The 10,398-nt window shown below is 42.8% G+C and overlaps 2 long non-coding RNA genes across 7 annotated transcripts; one reads left to right on the forward strand and one right to left on the reverse strand.

The window, feature by feature from the left end:
- The first annotated feature begins 130 nt into the window (after positions 1 to 130).
- On the forward strand, positions 131 to 4,747 carry LOC119344733. 6 transcript variants are annotated; one of them, XR_005166788.1, is made up of 8 exons: positions 132 to 327; positions 772 to 992; positions 1,117 to 1,307; positions 1,402 to 1,584; positions 2,309 to 2,521; positions 2,965 to 3,089; positions 3,484 to 3,669; positions 4,292 to 4,747. It is a non-coding gene; the product is annotated as an uncharacterized LOC119344733 (long non-coding RNA). The 6 variants fall into 6 exon arrangements; XR_005166786.1 differs by having other exon boundaries at positions 131 to 327; positions 1,402 to 2,521; positions 4,292 to 4,744; XR_005166789.1 differs by having other exon boundaries at positions 131 to 327; positions 772 to 953; positions 1,402 to 2,521; positions 4,292 to 4,744.
- LOC119344734 lies at positions 4,607 to 5,470 on the reverse strand. Its single transcript, XR_005166792.1, has 2 exons — positions 5,054 to 5,470; positions 4,607 to 4,931 (listed from the first exon to the last, which is right to left on the reverse strand). It is a non-coding gene; the product is annotated as an uncharacterized LOC119344734 (long non-coding RNA).
- Positions 5,471 to 10,398: the final 4,928 nt, after the last annotated feature.

Here is a 10,398-nt window from a genome sequence, read left to right on the forward strand (position 1 = left end):
AAAAAAAAAAGGTCCGCCGTAGTGGGCATCGAAATTCTTATCTGGAGCGGCCCACCAAACCAGACATAGGTGTGGGCGGCCCAATGCCCAACCCAACCCAACCCATATGCTCATAGTTCGTTTCTTCTTGTGTTTTCCCCTCCCTGTTGCTGAGTCCCAATCCGCACCAACCCTAGCCGCCATGCACAACTCCTTTGGCCATCCGCACCAACCCTAAGCCGCCATGGACATCTCCTTTGGCCACATCTCGGTCTACGGAGTTGTGATGGGTGTCAATTTGTCTTGCTCCTCAATCTTAGCAGATGATGAATTTGCCTGTCGTGATTGGTGAGTGAATTTCCTGGCCTCCCCCACGGACTGCAATTCGCCTGCTGGATCTTGCAAATTTCCTCGGCCTTTGTCTCAATCTCCTGAATCTACTACTTATTTAGGTTTTTTCCCACCCCACGAGTGTCACCTCGTTTGTCTGGCCGATAAAGATTGAATCTTTCTCACTGTATGGTTCATGTTGGTGCGCCAGTAAATCTCTCTTCTTTTCTCAATCCGTTAGACAGACCCGGTTGTTTTGGTGAATTTCCGTCCCTTTTGTGATGTTTGTGTATCTTCTTTTGCCCTCTATCAGGGTGTAGATGAGACTGGTGAGTCTGCTCATTATGCTGCCACCAACTTATTTTGGCCATGAAACTCTACCTTATAAGTAATCAAGCAATTCTTCCCTGCACACTTCTTTGTTACTGCGATATAATGTCTTCATTTCCCCCCTTGTACCAGGGAGCAAGGCATGTCGGGTGGGGGAGCCAGGCCGAGGTTGCAACCAAGCACCTCACTTCATCAGAACAACAGAGTCAACAGGGAGCAGATCAACTCTGAAACTACTGAAAAGTTCCAAGTTTTCAGTTCCAAATTTTAGCATTGGAAGCCTCAAGGCTCACATCGTACTAGAGATCATGCCGGTAGGCAAGTAGAGTGAATGAAGGCAGATGTTTTTAGCAGTTATGTTCGCTACCAACGTGTTATCATCTACTCCTTTTTTGTGTGTGCCTACCACGTGCTAGTTTAGATGGGTGGCAGATCTAGGCCCTAGAGGCTGATGAGGTTACATCTTGTGACTTGCAGAAAAGACTGATTGATACATCATCTATTCCATCTGGATTATGCCTAGGGCACTCTGGCCCCACATTCTCCATAGCAAATAGGTGAGGAAGCCTGAGTGAGATCCCATCCTCGTCGCCCTAGTGAAGAAACCTTTGCAGGAAACCTGGTATTCCCTCTCGCCTATCTGCTACACCGACCCATGTGCAAGGAAGGTATGTCATGATTCTAGCCTTCTAGGGCTATCATTTTGGTTTAATATAAATTATCAGAATTGAATGTGTGAAAAATATATTGTTTGAATTGTAGAAGGTAAAATTTCATATAATCAAGTGTAGCAGCAGCAAGATAATGGCCGATTTTGATTTATCAAATACAGTATGAAACAAGCCAGTTTCTTCTACCAACTAGAGGAGAAATAAATTTTTTGTCGCAGAGTTCTAATACTCATCTTGATTCGGAAAACAAGCTTATTGGACAGAAATGTAGAAGGTATATGTGTGATAGTATTTTGCAGTTCATCCTTATATAACTGAGAGCCGTGCCATAATGACCACCTAGCTTCATAATTAGCGGGGGAAATATAAAAAGCTGAACATCCACTGTCACATTTTATTCATTCGGTAACAGATGCAGATGGACTTCAAATGCAGTGTATAGTTCATCTCCTACTCGGAGTGCCAAACCCAACTAAAGAACAACTATCTGAACTTGGTTGGCATAACGAATGCCAACATGCAGAAATAACACAAAACAATATATTACGACACAAATGTATAAAATAGCCAATTGGTATACCAGTCATAGCACTAGAGGCTTAACTATTTTTGCTCACATCAATAGGACACAATTCATTTGTTTTAGCCTTATCATTCTTCCTTGGTATGGAGTTGCACAAGCATGCTAGGAATGTTTTTCTTCCTAAAATTATGGTATTTTGCACGTACACACCAAAATTATGATATTTTGGACAATACATACCAGTAACAGTGCAACACTTCATATGCATGCACTTGTTGGACAGACAAATGCCAAACTGTCATGAGATGAGTATATATAAATGCTATGTGCAATACATGTTATAGGGACAGACAATCACAAATGTAATAATTAGACTCAATACATGTTGATGGAAGATATTTGTAGTAGTTGTGTTCACTACCATTGCATTCTTATTATCTCATCTAATCCCTTTTTTGGCACCACTTCTTACTAGTGTAAATTGGGGTGGATCTAGGCCCTAGACTGGCGAGGCTACATCTTGCGACTTGCAGAAAAGATTGATTGATACACTATCAATTGCATCTAGATTTGCCCAGGGCACTCTGGCCCACAGCCGACACTTTCACCACGAGCAAAGAGGAAGCACGAGCAAGATCCATCCTCATTGCCCTAGTGAAGAAACCTTGGGAGGAAACACTCATACGATGTACCTGGCATTCCCTCTCGCCTGTCTATCAGAATTTGCATATGTGAAAATAGTTTATTTGAATTGTAAAAGGTGAAATTTCATATAATCAGGTGTAGCAGCAACAAGATAATACCTGATTCTGATTTATTAAAGATGAAACAAGCCAATTTCTGCTACAGAGGGGGGTGAAATAAATTTGATGTCATAAAATTCTAAATATTCATTTTGATACTGCTAAAAGCCCCATTTGTACAGACGGCTGAAGCCCCATTTGTACCTATTCCTCCTCCCTATTCAATAAGATGCTACTAACTTATTTTGGCTATGAAGTTTTAGTAGCTTATTCACATGCATATAAGTAATCAAGCAATTCTTCCCTGCTTTTCTTGTCCGTACACTTCTTTTTTACTGCCTGTATGTAATATAATGTCCTTTCCCCCTTTTCTCCCCTCTCTTACCAGGGAGCGAGGCCATGTCAAGTGAAGGAGCTGGGCGGAGGTTGCAACGGGAACAACTTTGGTGACATAATAACTAGATGATTTGGGGCTGAGGAGATGGTACGACAATAGATGAGGCTGATGAGATGGTACGACACACACACTGCTGCCTGTGAGATCCAGCATAGATGGCTGAAGCCCCATCTGCAGCCATTTTTTCCTCCTATTCATTAATATACACAACTAGCTTATTTTTGCCATAAAACACTAGCTTATTTACATGCTTGTAAGTAATCAAGCAGTTATTCCTTGAATTTCTGGCGCCTACACTCCTTTTACTGCCTGTAAGTGATACATGCTGCTGATGTTTTATTTTTAAAACTAGCAAGACTTGGTGCCATTGGTGATGGAAGATATTTTTAGCAGTTCTGTTCACTACCATTGTATTATCATCTACACCTTTTATTGTGCCTACTACTTACTAGTGTAGATGGGGGCGTGTCTAGGCGCTAGGCTGATGAGGTTACATTGTGTGACTTGCAGAATAGATTGATTGTGCATTACCGATTGGCACTCTGGCCCAAAGCTGACGTGTTCTCTACGAGCAAAGAGCTGAGAAATCCCAAGCGGGATGCCATCCTCGTTGCCTAGTGAAGAAACCCTGGGAGGAAACACTGTGACGCACCTGCATTCCCTCTTGCCTATCTGCTAGCCCAACCCATGTGCAAGGTATGCCATGATTCTGGTACTATCATTTTGGATTAATTTCAATTATGAGAATTTGAATATGTGAAAACTAAGATGATTTGAACTGTAAATGGTGAAATTTCTCCTACAAGGAGGGACGAAATAAATTTGATGTCGTAGAGGTCTACACATTCATTTTGATTTGGAAAACAAGCTTATTGGGCAACAGATAAATATCCGACTTCACATGTATAGTGAGTTCATCAAAAAGTCACTCATAGTTCATCTCCTACTCAGAGGTCCAAACCCAAGTAAACAACTATCTGAACTTGTTTGTCATAACGGACGCCACAGGAAAATTCACGATAAATTTCTTCTACAACGTGTAGAAATAAGACAACAATATATGCTGTATAACAATAGCCAATTGGTATATCACAGTTATAGCACTAGAGGCATAACTGTTTTTTGCTCGCGTCATTAGGACGCAATTCATTTGTTCTACCTTGTGATTTTTCTTCGGTGCTGAGTTGCACAAGCATGCTAGGAATGTTTTTGTACCTAAGATTATGATATTTTGCAGATACACACCAAAATTATAATATTGTGCACATATACACCAGCAACAATGCAACACTTGAGCTATATACAATGCATGTTATAGGTACGATCAGAAATGGCATTGAACACGGGGGCTGAGGGCTGAGGAGGTTACATCTTGTGACCTGCAGAAAAGATTGATTGTACATTACCCATTGCATCTGGATATGCTCAGGGCACCCTGGCCCACAGCCGATGCATTCTCCACGTGCAAAGAGCCGAGGAAGCATGTCTTCATTGCCTTGGGAGGAACCCCCTGCCGTTCCCCTGCCTATGTGCAAACTGTGATGATTCTATACTATCATTTTGGATGAACTTCAATGTGCAAAAATAGATGATATAAGCAGAGTATTGTAGCAGCAAGATAGCAGCTGTTTTCGATTTGTCAAAGCTGGAACAAGCCAGTTTCCCATTTGTACATGCAGAGTTCCAGAGACAAGTTGTATGACAAACGTAGCAGAAACAAGACACGTTTGTATGACGACAAAGAATTTGATGAATAGCTGATTTTGATCTATTTCGCACGATGTTCTTTATGTATAACAAAAAATAGACAATTTGTATGAGAAACGTAGCAGAAACGAGACAAGTTTTGTACGATAACAAAGAATACGACGAATGGCTGATTTCGATCTACTTCACACGATGTTCTTTATGTGCCCTTTGATTAATCTTGGCAGGTCCCCTGTCGATCAGTTGCGACCCTGCAAGAATCAGAAAAGTAGAAGAGACTATTAGGCTGGGGTCGTCAATTCGCCGAACAGCTGCCGTGCGTCATTCTGCCGAACACCTGGAGTTCAACGATTCGTCGTTGTTGCATGCGTACCTGCTTCTACGATCCATACGTCACGAGCGGCCGCCTCTGGCGCGGCGTCGTCTGCCTCTGCGCCGGCGGCGAGCTGGTGCCTCGACCGCTGCCTGATCTACCGCTGCCGCCGCCGCGGCTGCTGCTGCCTGCTCATCCGCCCTCACATGTCGGCCTATGTGCTTCTCGATGAAGCCTGGCAGATAGTGGTCGGCGGGCAGGCCGCAAGCCCACCCGCAGTCGAAGTACCCGCGGCCGAAAGCATCGACGTCCGCCATGCTCGCTCCTGGGGCTCGCTCGCTGGTGGCTCTGCAGGGGGTGGAGGCGAGGAGGAGGAGGAGGAGGAGAGAAGTCGGTTGCTCCGGTGAATAGTATTTTTTTTCTGGGATCGGCTTCGCTGACGTAATAACTAAGCAAACCTCCCCCAAAACATTTACTGATGCTGTTTCCTCGATTGGATGGTCACTTCGGTGATTTTTTTTTCTCTGTTCGCGAATATACCCCTCGTTTGAGCGATAAGTAATTCCAGACAGAGAAAGTATATTAGTATTTCAGTATGAACTACATAATGAAATGAGTACATAAAAAACATGTCTATATACATCTGATTTAGAGAAAGTATGGACTACAGACTGAAATGTGTACACAAACACACAAAAACATGTCTGTATACATCTGATTCAGAGGAAAGCTAGAACATCTTATGATTGTATAAACAAAATGAGTAATAAATAGCCAATTTTCTAACAACAACAATAAAGCCTTCAGTCCCAAACAAATTGAGATAAACCCATAAAATCTCGCGATCAACTCATGATTCTACCACATGAATAACTAGCTTCCACGTACCCTGCCCATGGCTAGTTCTCTAGTGACATTCCAGTCTTCACATCTCACTTTACGGACTCCTCCCATGTCAAGTTTGGCCTACCTTGACCTCTTTTAACATTATTAGCACGCTATAGCCGTCCGCTATGCACAGGAGCTTCTGGAGACCTGCGGCGAATATGCACAAATCATCTCAGACGATGTTGGACAAGTTTCTCTTCAATCGGTGCTACTCCAACTCTATCCGTATATCATCATTCCGTACCCGATCCTTCCTTGTGTGGCCACACATCTATCTCAACACGCGCATCCCCGCTACACCTAACTGTTAAACATGCTGCCTTTTACTCCACTGACACTCAGCACCGTACAACATTGCGAGTCAAAACATCATCCGATAGAACCTGCCTTTTAGCTTTCCTGGCAACGCCGGAAGCTTGGCACCACTTCATCCATCCGGGTTTGACTCCATGGTTCACATCTTCCTCGATATCGCCATCCTTCTGTAGCAATGACCCCAAATGTCAAAAGACGTCCTTCTGAGGCATCACCTGCCCATCAAGGCTAACCTCATCCTTCTCGTGCCTAGTAGACTGAAACCACACCTCATGTAGTCGGTTTTAGTTCTACTAACTCTAAAACACTTCGATTCCAAGGTTTGTCTCCATTCTATTAACCCCCGTCTGATTATCATCGACTAGCACCACATCATCCGCAAAGAGCATACACCATGGGATATCTTTCTTGTATCCCTTGTGACCTCATCCACCACCAAAGCGATAATATATGGGCACAAAGCTGACCCTTGGCGCAGTCCATTTTTTATCGGGAAGTCGTTAGTGTCGTCATCTGCTACTTCTTGAGCTTGCGTTGGTTTTTCCCTTGAAGAGGGAAGGGTGATGCAGCAAAGTAGAGATAAGTATTTCCCTCGGTTAAGAACCAAGGTATCAATCCAGTAGGAGATACAAGCAAGTCCCCAATCTATGCACCTGCACAAACAATCAAACACTTGCACCCAACGCGGTAAAGGGGTTGTCAATCCCTTCATGGTCACTTGCATAGGTGAGATCTGATAGAGATAGATATAAAAGATTACTAAAACATAAACCAAAATAAAAGTAAATAAATTGCAACGAGATATTTTTGGTTTTTTTGGTTTATAGATCTGAAAATATATGATGGAAAATAGACCCGGGGGCCATAAGTTTCACTAGAGGCTTCTCTCTTGAAGAAAAATAATACGATGGGTGAACAAATTATTGTCGAGCAATTGATAGAAAAGCGCAAAGTTAGGACGATATCCAAGGCAATGATTATGAATATAGGCATCACGTCCATGTCAAGTAGACCGAAACGATTCTGCATCTACTACGACTACTCCACACATCGACCGCTATCCAGCATGCATCTAGAGTATTAAGTTCATAAGAACGGAGTAACGCCTTAAGTAAGATGACATGACGTAGAGAGATAAACTCAAGCACTATGATGAAAATCCCATCTTTTTACCCTTGATGGCAACAATAAAAATACGTGTCTCGCTACCCCTACTTTTTCACTGGGTGAGGACATCGCAAGATTGAACCCAAAACTAAGCACCTCTCCCATTGCAAGAAAAACCAATCTAGTTGGCCATACCAAACCGATAATTCGAAGAGAAATACAAAAGATATCAAATCATGCATATAAGAATTCAGAGAAGATTCAAATAATATTCATAGATAAACTGATCCTAAATCCACAATTCATCGGATCTCGACAAACACACCACAAAAGAAGATTACATCGGATAGATCTCCAAGAACATCGAGGAGAACATGGTATTGAGGATCAAAGAGAGAAAAGAAGTCATCTAGCTACTTGCTATGGACCCGTAGGTCTATGGTAAACTACTCATACTTCATCGAAAGGGCAATAGAGTTGATGTAGAAGCCCTCTGTGATCGAATCCCCCTCCGGCAGGGTGCCGAAAAAGGTCCCTAGATGGGATCTCACGGGTACAGAAGGTTACAACGGTGGAATAGTATTTTGGCGGACGCCTCTGGTCGTTTGGGAATATTTCTGAATCTATAAGCCACAGATTAGGGTTGGAGGACTCCCGTGGGGCCCACAAGCCAGGGGCCGTGCCCCCCTAGGGCGCGCCCCGAGGGCTTGTGGAGCCCTCGGGACTCTTCTAACTTCCTCTCCAAGTCCTACGTGTGTCTTCTGGTCCAAAAAAATCATCGTAAAGTTTTATTCCGTTTGGACTCCGTTTGATATTCTTTTTCTGTAAAACTCAGAAATAAGGAAAAGACAGAAATTGGCACTGGGCTCTGGGTTAATAAGTTAGTCCCAAAAATAATATAAAACAGCACATTAATGCATATGAAACATCCAAGACAGATAATATAATAGCATGGAACAATAAAAAATTATAGATACGTTGGAGACGTATGAAGCATCCCCAAGCTTAATTCCTGCTCGTCCTCGAGTAGGTAAATGATAAAAAATAGAATTTTTGATGCAGAATGCTACGTAACACATTTATCCATGTAATTTTATTTATCATGGCATGAATATTCAGATCCATAAGATTTAAAACAAAAGTTTAATATTGACATAAAAATAATAATACTTCAAGCATACTAATAAAGCAATCATGTCTTCTCAAAATAACATGGCCAAAGAAAGTTATCCCTACAAAATCATATAGTCTGGCTATGCTCCATCTTCATCACACAAAGTATTAAATCATGCACAACCCCGATGACAAGACAAGCAATTGTTTCATACTTTTGATATTCTCAAACTTTTTCAACTTTCATGCAATACATGAGCGTGAGCCATGGATATAACACTATAGGTGGAATATAATATGGTGGTTGTGGAGAAGACAAAAAGAAGGAGATAGTTTCACATCAACTAGGCATATTAACGGGCTATGGAGATGCCCATCAATAGATATCAATGCGAGTGAGTAGGGATTGCCATGCAACGGGTGCACTAGAGCTATAAGTTTATGAAAGCTCAAAAAGAAACTAAGTGGGTGTGCATCCAATTCGCTTGCTCACGAAGACCTAGGGCAATTTGAGGAAGCCCATCATTGGAATATACAATCCAAGTTATATAATGAAAAATTCCCACTAGTATATGAAAGTGACAACATAAGAGACTCTCTATCATGAAGATCATGGTGATACTTTGAAGCACAACTGTGGAAAAAGGATAGTAGCATTGCCCCTTCTCTATTTTCTCTCATTTTTTGGTGGGCTTCTTTGGCCTCTTTTATTTTTGTAAAGCCCGTAGACTCATCCCAACTTGTGAGGGAATCATAGCTTCCATCATCCTTTCCTCACACGGGACAATACTCTAATAATGATGATCACCACACTTTTATTTACTTACAACTCAAGAATTACAACTCGATACTTAGAACAAAATATGACTCTATATGAATGCCTCCGGTGGTGTACTGATAACCCACAAGTATAGGGGATCGTTTGTAGCCTTCTTTGATAAATAAGAGTGTCGAACCCAACAAGGAGCTAAAGGCAGAACAAATATTCCCTCAAGTTCTATCGACCACCGATACAACTCTACACACACTTGACATTTGCTTTACCTAGAACAAGTATGAAACTATTTTGTGAGAATAAAACTACGAGTACTTTGTGCGAATAAAACTATGGATAAATTGCAAGGTAATAAAAGTAGATAGCTTCTGTCAACAAGAAAGTCATTTGTCCCTAGGCAATCGATAACAAGTACTGGTAATCATTCTTGCAATTTTATATGAGGGAGAGGCATAAGCTAACATACTTTCTCTACTTGGATCATATGCACTTATGATTGGAACTCTAGCAAGCATCCTCAACTACTAAAGATCATTAAGGTCGTGAAACCCAACCATAGCATTAAGTATCAAGTCCTCTTTATGTTGGGGAACGCAGTATTTCAAAATTTTCCTACGATCACACAAGATCTATCTAGGAGATGCATAGCAACGAGATGGGAGAGTGTGTCCACGTACCCTCGTAGACCGAAAGCGAAAGCGTTTAGTAACGTGGTTGATGTAGTCGGACGTCTTCACGATCCAACCGATCCTAGCACCGAACGTACGGCACCTCCGCGTTCAGCACACGTTCAGCACGATGACGTCCCTCGAGCTCTTTATCCAGTTGAGGACGAGGGAGAGTTTCGTCAGCACGATGGCGTGGCGACGGTGATGATGAAGTTGCCGGCGCAGGGCTTCGCCTAAGCACTACGACGATATGAACGAGATGTGTAACTGTGGAGGGGGCACCGAACACGGCTAAGAGATGTCTGTTGTGCCTTTGGGGAGCACCCCACCTCCGTATATAAAGGGGGGAGGAGGAGGTGGCCGAAAAAGGGGGGCGCACCATAGGGGGAGTCCTACTTGGACTCCTAGTCCAAGTAGGATTCGGCCCCCTCCTTCCTTCCACCGGAGAGGGAAAAGGGGAAGGGAGAGAGAGGGAGAAGGAAAGAGGGGGGTCGGCCCCCTCCCCTAGTCCAATTCAGTTTGGGCAAGGGGGGGGGGGG

Source organism: Triticum dicoccoides, unplaced genomic scaffold, assembly GCF_002162155.2.
Source record: "Triticum dicoccoides isolate Atlit2015 ecotype Zavitan unplaced genomic scaffold, WEW_v2.0 scaffold182672, whole genome shotgun sequence".
Taxonomy (NCBI): domain Eukaryota; kingdom Viridiplantae; phylum Streptophyta; class Magnoliopsida; order Poales; family Poaceae; genus Triticum; species Triticum dicoccoides.